This window comes from Haematobia irritans, chromosome 4, assembly GCF_050003625.1.
Source record: "Haematobia irritans isolate KBUSLIRL chromosome 4, ASM5000362v1, whole genome shotgun sequence".
In the NCBI taxonomy this organism is placed as follows: domain Eukaryota; kingdom Metazoa; phylum Arthropoda; class Insecta; order Diptera; family Muscidae; genus Haematobia; species Haematobia irritans.
The window spans coordinates 108,779,423-108,791,177 of NC_134400.1; positions in this window are offsets into that span (position 1 = coordinate 108,779,423).

Here is an 11,755-nt window from a genome sequence, read left to right on the forward strand (position 1 = left end):
ATAGCCCCCATATAAACCGATCCCCAGATTTGGCTTGTTGAGCCTCAAAGAGAAGCAACTTTCATCCGATCCGACTGAAATTTGGCACATGTTGTTGGTATATGGTCCTTAACAACCTTGCAAAAATTGGTCCACATCGTTCCATAATTATATATAGCCTCCATATAAACCGATCCCCAGATTTGGCTTGCGGAGCCTCAAAGAGAAGCAAATTTCATCCGATACGGCTGAAACTTAGTACATGGTATTAGTATATGGTCTCTAACAACCATTTAAAAATTGGTCCATATTGGTCCATAATTATATATAGCCCCCATATAAACCGATCCCCAGATTTGAACTCCGGAGCCTCTTGGAAGAGCCAAATTCATCCGATCCGGTTCAAATTTGCAACGTGGTGTTAGTATATGGTCGCTAATAATCATGCCAAAATTTGTCCATATCGGTCTATAGTTATATATAGCCGATCCCCAATCACACAAAAATTGGTCCATATCGGTTCATAATCATGGTTGCCACTCGAGCCAAAAATAAACTAGCAAAATGTTATTTCTATAGAAAATTTTATCAAAATTTTATTCCTATAGAAAATTTTGCCAAATTTTCTTTCTATAGAAAATTTTGGCAAAATTTTATTTCTATAGAAAATTTTGTTAAAATTCTAATTCTATAGAGAATGTTGTCAAAATTTTAAATCTTTTGAAAATTTTGTCAAAATTTTATTTCTATAGAAAGTTTTGTCAAAATGTTATTTCTACAGAAAATTTTGTTAAAATCGTATTTCTATAGAAAATTTTATCCAAATTTTACTTCTATAGAAAATGTTGTCAAAATTTTATTTCTATAGAAAATTTTGTCAAACTTAATTATATACGTATTTAATCGGCATTTTTAAGTTTAATATATACCACGTATGGACTACGTGGTATATAGTACGGTATTAGGAAGTTTTAAGATACCTTGCCATCGGCAAGTGTTACCGCAACCCAAGTAAATCGATTCTGGATGGCAGTGTTTAGAAGAAGTTTCTACGCAATCCATTGTGGAGGGTACATAAGCTTCGGCCTGGCCGAACTTACGGCCGTATATACTTGTTTTTTTTTTTTTAACAAAAAAAGTTCATGAGACATTAATTCATTTCTGGTCTATGCAATGTTCTCTTGTTTTTGTTTCCGTCAAATCTTTTGCTCTCACTCAACTACCGGAAATAAAGAGGCGGGCAAATTTCAAATGACCATCAAGGTTACTTTTCCAGCTCCAGTCAACATCATAAGGGTGAACGTTGGCATAAAGTAATAATTTTTTTAAACCTGGGTGGCGCAACAGGACATTTGGATTTGTAATAAAAAATTATTGGATAGAGCTCGAAATGAGATAAAAACAAGAGAAATTTCTCAAAAAAAAAAAACACGCGAAAACATCTATTGAATGGTGGTGTTGATAAAATTGAAAATTTATATCTCCCATTCCATCACAAGTTGTGGGTCATTAATATTTTAATGAAAATATGAATTACAAAGTTTTTTTATGGCATTTGTTTCTGAATTGAACCCTGAATTTTATTCACTTCAATTTCCTGTATTTTGTATTTCGTTTTTTTTTTTTTGTCATCCGAAAAATAATTAAATTATTCGAAGTCAATAGGGGAGATATATTTTCATTAAGTTCAACAATTACATGAAATATTTTATTTTAAAATGAGAGAAAAAACAGATGTTGGCTTGTGTAGTGGGGCAACTTTTGATGACAAGTTATTTGTTCTTAAAGTTGTTTTTTTTTTTCTTTTTAGGTATACACTTTGCTTTATGTTTGTAAAAAAAAATTGTATTTTCCAAAATTGTCTTACATTTTATGTTTTTAAATTAGAGAAAACTTTATTTACTCAAGTTGAAATTTTCATACAACTGATGATTAAATATTAAAGCTCAATGGGTCCAAAACGCTTTGTAAATAATTCTGGGACACCACTTTACTACACTCAGAAAAAAAAGTGAACCCTCTATTTCACTAAAGCCAATTTAACTCTATTTTGCTTCATGGAATTATTATGTTTGGAGAATGTTTCCTTTACTTTAATAGTTTTTTACGTACGTGAACTAAAAAACAAGTATATACGGCCGTAAGTTCGGCCAGGCCGAAGCTTATGTACCCTCTACCATGGATTGCGTAGAAACTTCTACTGAAGACTGTCGTCCACAATCGAATTACTTGGGTTGCGGTAACACTTGCCGATGGCAAGGTATCTTAAAACTTCCTAACACCGTAATATATACCACATCGTCCATACGTGGTATATATTAAACTAAAAAAGGCCGATTAAATACGTATATAATTAAGTTTAAAGTTTCTATAGAAACAAAATTTTGACAACATTTTCTATGGAAGTAAAATTTGGAAAAAATTTTCTATAGATATAAAATTTTGACAAAATTTTCTATAGAAATAAAATTTTGACAAAATTTTCTATAGAAATAAAATTTTGACAAAATTTTCTATAGAAATAAAATTTTGACAAAATTTTCTATAGAAATAAAATTTTGACAAAATTTTCTATAGAAATAAAATTTTGACAAAATTTTCTATAGAAATAAAATGTAGACAAATTTTTCTATAGAAATAACATTTTGACAATGTTTTCTATAAAAATAAAATTTTGGTAGATTATTTTTGGCTCGAGTGGCAACCATTATTATGAACCGATATGGACCAAGTTTTGTGTGATTGGGGTCGGCTATATATAACTATAGACCGATATGGACCAATTATGACATGGTTATAAGCGGCCTTATACTAACACCACGTTGCAAATTTCAACCGGATCGGATGAATTTTGCTCCTCCAAGAGGATCCAGAGATCAAATCTGGGGAACGGTTTATATGGGGGCTATATATAATTATGGACCGATATGGACCAATTCTTGCGTGTTTATTAGATACCACATTCTAACACCATGTTCCAAATTTCAACCGGATCGGATGAATTTTGCTCCTCCAAGAGGCTCCGGAGGACAAATCTGGGGATCGATTTATATGGGGGCTATATATAATTATGGACCGATATGGACCAATTCTTGCATGGTTGTTAGAGACCATATACTAACACCACGTACCAAATTTCAACCGGATCGGATGAATTTTGCTCCTGTAAGAGGCTCCGGAGATCAAATATGGGGAACGGTTTATATGGGGGATATATATAGTTATGGACCGATATGGACCAATTCTTGCATGGTTGTTAAAGACCATATACTAACACCACGTATCAAATTTCAACCGGATCGGATGAATTTTGCTCCTCCAAGAGGCTCCGGAGATCAAATCTGGGTAACGGTTTATATGGGGGCTATATATAATTATGGACCGATATGGACCAATTCTTGAGTGTTTATTAGAGACCACATTCTAACACCATGTTCCAAATTTCAAACGGATCGGATGAATTTAGCTCCTCCAAGAGGTTCCGGAGGCCAAATCTGGGGATCGATTTATATGGGGGCTATATATAATTATGGACCGATATGGACCAATTCTTGCATGGTTGTTAGAGACCATATTCTAACGCCATGTTCCAAATTTCAACCGGATCGGATGAATTTAGCTCCTCTAAGAGGCTCCGGAGGTCAAATCTGGGGATCGGTTTATATGGGGGCTATATATAATTATGGGCCGATGTGGACCAATTTTTGCATGGTCATTAGAGAACATATACCAACACCATGTACCAAATTTCAGCCGGATCGGATGCAATTTGGTTCTCTTAGAGGCTCCGCAAGCCAAATCGGGGGATCGGTTTATATGGGGGCTATATGTAATTATGGACCGATATGGACCAATTTTTGCATGGTTGTTAAAGACCATATACTAACACCACGTACCAAATTTCAGCCGGATCGGATGAAATTTGGTTCTCTTAGAGGCTTCGCAAGCCAAATCGGAGGATCGGTTTATATGGGGGCTATATGTAATTATTAACCGATATGGACCAATTTTTGATGGTTGTTAGAGACCATATACTAACACCATGTACCAAATTTCAGCCGGATCGGATGAAATTTGCTTCTCTTAGAGTAATCGCAAGCCAAATTTGGGGGTCCGTTTATATGAATTTTGGAAGACCAAAATTCATCTGATTCAGTTGAAATTTGGTACGTGGTGTTAATATATGGCCTCAAACACCCATGCAAAAATTGGTCGAAATTGGTCCATAATTATATATAGCCCCCATATAAACCGATCCCCAGATTTGACCTCCGGTGCCTTTTGGAGAAGCAAAATTCATCCGATCTGGTTGAAATTTGGTACGTGGTGGTAGTATATGATATTTAACAACCATGCCAAAAGTGGTCCATATCAGTCCATAATCAGTAGACATACCTATATATAACTTTTTTGTCTAATATATGCCATGTATGGACTAACTCACAATTTAGAAAACGATGTTAAGAAGTTTTAAGATACCACAACCCAAGTAATTCGATTGTGGATGACAGTCTTTCGTAGAAGTTTCTCGCAATCCATTTAATGTGGTATCACAATGGACTGAATAGTCTAAGTGAGCCTGAATCTTAATCGGGCTGCCACTTTAACCTAACCTAACCTAACCTTCTCGCAATCCATGGTGGAGGGTACATAAGATTCGGCCTGGCCGAACTTACGGCCGTATATACTTGTTTTTTTTTTTTACTTTTCATTTGATTTGAAAAAGATTTCATTTGCTTCATTGGATTTGGAAAATTCATTTGAAGTAAAAATGCTACGCCGAAAAAAGTAAACTATTTTATAGGAAGAATAAACTAACGCGTGCGAATATTGAACTAAATTGTTCTCCACATTGTTCACGAAATTAAACCATCTCATAGAAGAACGAGTGTATACAGCAGTAAGTTCAACTACGGTTTTTATAAGCCCAAGAAGTAATATCAGGAGAGGGGGCTATACCAAAACATGGACCGATACTCACCATTTTTGGCGCACCTCTTTGTGGTCCTAAAATACCTCTAGATTTCCAATTTCAGGCAAATTTGATAGAAACTACGGTTTTTATAAGCCCAAGACCCCAAATCTGGACGTCGGTTTATATGGGGACTATATCAAAACCTAGACCGATATAGCCCATCTTCGAACTTTATCTGCCTGCAGACAAAAGGCGAGTATGTGCAAAATTTCAGCACGATTGCTTCATTATTGAAGACTATAGCGTGATTACAACAGACAGGCAGGCGGACATGGCTATATCGTCTTAGAATTTCTCCCTGTTCAAGAATATATATACTTTATATAGTCGAAAATCGATATTTCGATGTGTTACAAACGGAATGACAAACTTATTATACCCCCATCACCATTCTATGGTGGTGGGTATATTTAATAAAGAAAAAATCTTTCATTCCCATTTTAACCACGCTGTAGTTCAATCTTACTATTTTTGAGAAGTGTACGAAAAACGTCTTCTGTTTTATTTAGAATTGAACTAATTTGTATGTCATTGAAATTTTACTGACATTTAGTTCATAAAATTTTTGAGACATACTTGGAATAAAGAAAAAATCGTTAGGCTGGGGAAAATTTCTTACAAACTTTTAAAAATAAACTAAAACAAAATAAAATTTTTGCAATAAATATTTGTTCATTTTAGCATCAGTTTTACTACAGACTTTTTTCTGTGTATTTCATTCTTACTATTTTTGGCAATCGTACGAAAATGTTCTTCTATTTAGTTCATATTGAAATTATGTGTACTGTCATTGAACTTTGTACCCACCTTTAGTTCATAAAGTGTTTGAGACATACTTAAAAAAAAGGAACATTCCATTAGGCTATGGAAAATTTCGAAAAAATAATAGAATTTAACTACAAACAAATATTCGTTTTGCAATAAAAATAATATAAATTTAGCGATTTTTTCGGTGTATAAATGTTTATATTCCCATTTACGTTTATTGAAATTAGAACCGATATGGCCAATATTTTTACGATTTTACCAAGATATGTGTTCGATATCGTGAAGATAGGTGTCAATTGTGGGTTGTGAGACAATATTTGGCCAAATCGGGCGACAATGTGGACAAATCGTCAATGAAATTATGGGTAAAATGTAGCTCTTAAACTGTGAGCTGTACTTTGCAAACAAAAATACATGAACAGACAGACGGACATCGCTAAATCGACTCAGACTTTAATTTTAAACGATCAGACTGGCCCTTCTTGGCGTTACATACAAATTCACAAAATGAAGGGTATGAAAACTCAAAAGCAAGTATATACGACCAGGTCGAATCTTGTGTATCCTCCATCATGGATTGAGAAGTTCACCAATGTGGTATCACAATGGACTGAATAGTCTAAGTGAGCCTGATACATCGGGCTGCCACCTAACCATGGATTGCATAGAAACTTCTAGTAAAGACTGTCATCCACAATCGAATTACATGGGTTGTGGTAATACTTACAAGGTATCTTAAAACTCCTTAACATCGTCTTCTAAATTGTAAATTAGTCCATACGTGGTATATATTAGGCAAAAAAGGTATATACCTCTAATATGAACCAAATTTGGCAGGTTGTTAGCGGCCATCGGATAGGTTTATATGGGGGCTAAATATAATTAAGGACCTACAATATGAACTAATTTTTGCATGGTTGTTGGAATACCACGTACCAAATTTCAACCAGATCGAATAAATTTTGCTCCTCCAAGAGGCTCTGGAGGCCAAATCTGGGGCTATATGTAAAAGTGGTCCGAAATGGTCCATTCGCAATACCATCCGACCTACATCAATAACAACTACTTATGCCAAGTTTCAAGTCGATAGCTTGTTTCGTTCGGAAGTTAACGTGATTTCTACAGACTGACGGACGGAAATGACGACCCAGACCCAGACTATATATATAGACTTTATGAGGTCTTAGAGCAATATGTCAATGTGTTACAAACGGAATGACAAAGTTAATATAGCCCCCATCCTATGGTGGATGGTATAATAATTGGGGATCTTTGTAAGGAATTTTTATTAAAATTGGAATGATTGAGGACGAAACAGTCCTTTTTGGTGGCAAGTGTCAGAAAATTATTGGCAACATTACAATCAACAGTGAGCCGTTGCAGATCTTTTCTAAAATGAAGTCGTAAAATTTAATCAGACACTAAAGAAGATTTATGAATTGGACAAGATAAGGGTCGGTGCCTTATTTTCGAAGACCTAACCGACATATTTACCTTTGCCTGCATTTGGTTTCATAGAGAATAAAACATATTATACCCATCACCTTTCCATGGTGGTGGGTATCCAAATCGTAAATTAAACATACTTTTGAACAAATTACTCGTATTATTAAACTTGCCTTGTTCGATTTAATTGAATTATGCTCATAATGTTCAGGTAATCCACATCGGAAGAATAATGCAAATTAAACTATCATAGCTAATAACAAAAGATTTGTGAAACTTCTAAAACTATCTGCTTCATTACGCAAACAATTCCATTGTAACCCAATTAATTTTCCGCGCCTCAACGACACATCTCTCCTTGGAGTCATAGGATGCATAATTCAAAAAAATTATTATGCAAAACTTTACCATGGCAGATTTTAAATTCTGTTGCCTGCCAAAACCACAGATTTCGATGATAAAGTAGACTCCATGCTTATGCTGAGGTGAGCCTTTTAGGATGGGTGTGAAACTAATTCCTAACAAATTGGAATGAGAGCAATGAGGGCATTCGCAAAATCCTTCTCTCGCACACACACACAAATATTAGCTAAATCAAATCTCTGAATATCAGAGGGGGTAAAGGAATGCTAGGCCAAAAAAAAACAGAGAGATCAAAAGATATGAATAGAATAAAAGAAATATCCGTACAAGGTCCTTCTGCCACACAGACACATATGGAATATGAGCAACTCCCACCATAAACGAAGTATGTGACTCCATATTACCTACTGTGTGTGGTTTTTTCCACTTTGCATCAGTCAATACTCAGGGGATGCAACAGCCTCATAGGAAATGAATTTGTGCTCGTTTCAAATTCATTTTTCCCATCTCGAATTCATTTTATTTCATTGTGTTTGAGGTGAAGTGAAAAGCAGCCCAATCGAGCATCACATAAGGGAATGACTATTCATGGTATCCATCCATTTTATTCTTTGCATTTTTACCTCAAAGCTCAAGCTTCTGGTTTTTGAAAAACAAACTAAATTCCAAGAAAAACTGGGACAATAATATGCTCCACCGTATTCCTTGAATAAAAGAACGATGAAAACGATCCCGGCGTTACTAGCAGGAATTCTACCATCTCATGCAGTTCGCTGCTAAATTTCAATCATATTTATTTAAGTTGTTCGCAAATGGAATAAAGTGCTATTGAGCGGCGCTAGAAGGCCCTTAAGACATGAATTCCTATTTCAGAGGTCGATATGAATATTTTAAATTCTTATTGAGTATATTTCTTGTGTTTCAAACCATATCGGTCAGGCTAAGATAAATATGACATAGACCGTTCGGGATGTTGAACTGCCGTTGATATATCGAAATGTTAAGATCACACTGAAAAATATTGATCTAATATCAACGATTATGCCACCTAAATTGTAGATCGCGCAAGTTACACAATATTAACGACACATTTCTTTAAAATAAAGAAATTTTACTTAAGAGAAAGGTTATAATCTTTGATTTAAAAGTTTCCTTCTTTAAATTTAGGACACAAATTTTGGAAATTTGCGTCCCTCCATTAAAATGTTATGCATTTGAACTAAGGCACACTTTCCTGAATGTAAAGAAAATCAGTTTTGATTTAATTAACTGAGAGATTGAATCTTTAGATTTAAGATAGAAACGCTTGAAATATAGGCTAAGATTTATTTTGAGGATTTTTGTATCTTTGGTTTGAAGTTTTTTTTTTTTTTAATTAAGAAACCCTTTTTATACACTCCACCATAGGGTGGGGAGTATATTAACTTTGTCATATCTACTTTGTCATTCCGTTTGTAACACATCGAAATATTGCTCTAAGACCCCATAAAGTATATATATTCTGGGTCGTGGTGAAATTCTGAGTCGATCTGAGCATGTCCGTCCGTCCGTCTGTTGAAATCACGCTAACTTCCGAACGAAACAAGCTATCGACTTGAGACTTGGCACAAGTAGTTGTTATTGATGTAGGTCGGATGGTATTGCAAATGGGCCATATCAGTTCACTTTTACGTATAGCCCCCATATAAACGGACCCCATAATTATATATAGCCCCCATATAAACCGATCCCCCGATTTGGCTTGCGGGGCCTCTAAGAGAAGCAAATTTCATCCGATCCGGCTGAAATTTGGTACATGGTGTAAGTAATGGTCTCTAATGACCATGCAAAAATAAGTCCATATGGGTCCATAATTATATATAGCCCCTATATAAACCGATCCCCCGATTTGGCTTGCGGAGCCTCTAAGAGAAGCAAATTTCATCCGATCCGGCTGAAATTTGGTACATGGTGTAAGTATATAGTCTCTAATGACCATGCAAAAATTGGTCAACATCGGTCCATAATTATATATAGCCGCCATATAAACCGATCCCCCGATTTGGCTTGCGGAGCCTCTAAGAGAATCAAAATTCATCCGATTCGGTTGAAATTTGGTACGTGATGTTAGTATATTGTATCCAACAACCATGCAGGAATTGGTTCAAATCGGTCCATAATTATATATAGCCCCCATATGAACCGATCACCTGATTTGACCTCTGGAGCCTCTTGGAAGACCAAAATTCATCTGATTCAGTTGAAATTTGGTACGTGGTGTTGATATATGGCCACAAACTCCCATGCACAAATTGGTCGATATCGGTCAATAATTATATATAGGCCCCATATAAACCGATCCCCAGATTTGACCTCCGGAGCCCCTTGGAAGAGCAAAATTCTTCCCATTCGGTTGAAATTTGATACTAACATATATGGTATCCAACAACCATGCAGGAATTAGTTCCTATCAGTCCATAATTATATATAGCACCCAATATAAACCGATCCCCAGATTTGACCTTCGGTGCCTTTTGGAGAAGCAAAATTCATCCGATCTGGTTGAAATTTTGTACGTGGTGGTAGTATATGATATTTAACAAACACGCCAAAAGTGGTCCATATCAGTCCATAATCATATATAGTCCCATATAAACCGATCCCTAGATTTGGTTTTGGAGCCTCTTGGAGGAACAAATTTCATCCGAGTCAGTTGAAATTTGGTACATTATGCTAGTATGTGGCCGTTAACAACTATGCCTAACTAGGTCCACATCGGTATATAGTTATATATAGCCCTCAGATAAATCGATCCCCAATTACACAAAAATTGGTCCATATCAAGTTCATAATCGTATATAGCCCCTGCATAAGCGACCCCCATATTTCAATTCTGGCTCTCTACGTATCGTGAAAAAGTCCATGTCGATTCGTAATTAATTGTAGACTTACCTATACATAACTTTATTGTCTAATATATACCACGTATGGACTAACTCACAATTTAGAAAACGATGTTAAGAAGTTTTAAGATACCACAACCCAAGTAATTCGATTGTGGATGACATTCTTTCGTAGAAGTTTCTACGCAATCAATGGTGGAGGGTACATAAGATTAGGCCTGGCCGAACTTATGGCCGTATATACTTGTTTATTTATTATAATTCCTACGTTGATAAAAATATTGTCATAAAGTCAAAGATGAGAATTTTGTTTAGCATAGAAGACGCATTAAAGTTTTTTTCTTGTCTAAAAGTCGATATTAAGAAAAAAACAAGTATATACGGCCGTAAGTTCGGACAGGCCGAAGCTTATGTACCCTCCACCATGGATTGCGTAGAAACTTCTACTGAAGACAGTCATCCACAATCGAATTACTTGGGTTGCGGTAACACTTTCCGATGGCAAGGTATTTTAAAACTTCCTAACGCCGTCTTCTAAATTGCAAGGTAGTCCATACGGGATATATATTAAACTTAAACTAAAAAAGACTGATTAAATACGTATATAATTAAGTTTGACAAAATTTTCTATAGAAATAAAATTTTGACAAAAGTTTCTATAGAAATAAAAATTTTTCATTCGTTTTGTTTGTTATTGTTGGTTTTTCTTCAATCATTAATGTTGTTTTTGATCTCAGCTTAAAACCATGCATTGACTAAACTGCAAGTGTAGCTTAACCAACATTTTTGACAATTTGGCAAAACTTTCTATAAAAATAAAATTTTGACAAAATTTTCTACAGAAATAACATTTTGACAAAATTTTCTATAGAAATAAAATTTTGACAAAATTTTCTATAGAAATAACATTTTGATAGATTGTTTTTGGCTCGAGTGGCAACCATGATTATGAATCGATATGGACCAATTTCTGAGTGAAATAACCTTGTGGTAATGTAGAGGGGGAAAGAGTCAAAGGGTGTTTTCATGGGGGTCCTCAGTGTGATTGAGCGGTCCATGGGGGTGGCTTTAGAGCAACCCATAGGGTGGGCAATAAGGGATTAATTTAACAGCCGAATCCCATTAACTCGTTATTCTCATTTTGAAGTTCGCATCACTGTTTCCCAAAGTATACGGGTACCGAAGTGGTACGCATTTCTGATTTCTTTGTTGTATGGAGTGGTCCATGGCACTTGACGAGCAAAGATACTACTACGACTGACGCTCAGCCGAAGGAAAACTTCTCGTACCACGAATGGCCGTCAGGTAACCATATAGAATTGACCGACCGTAATGTGCTGAC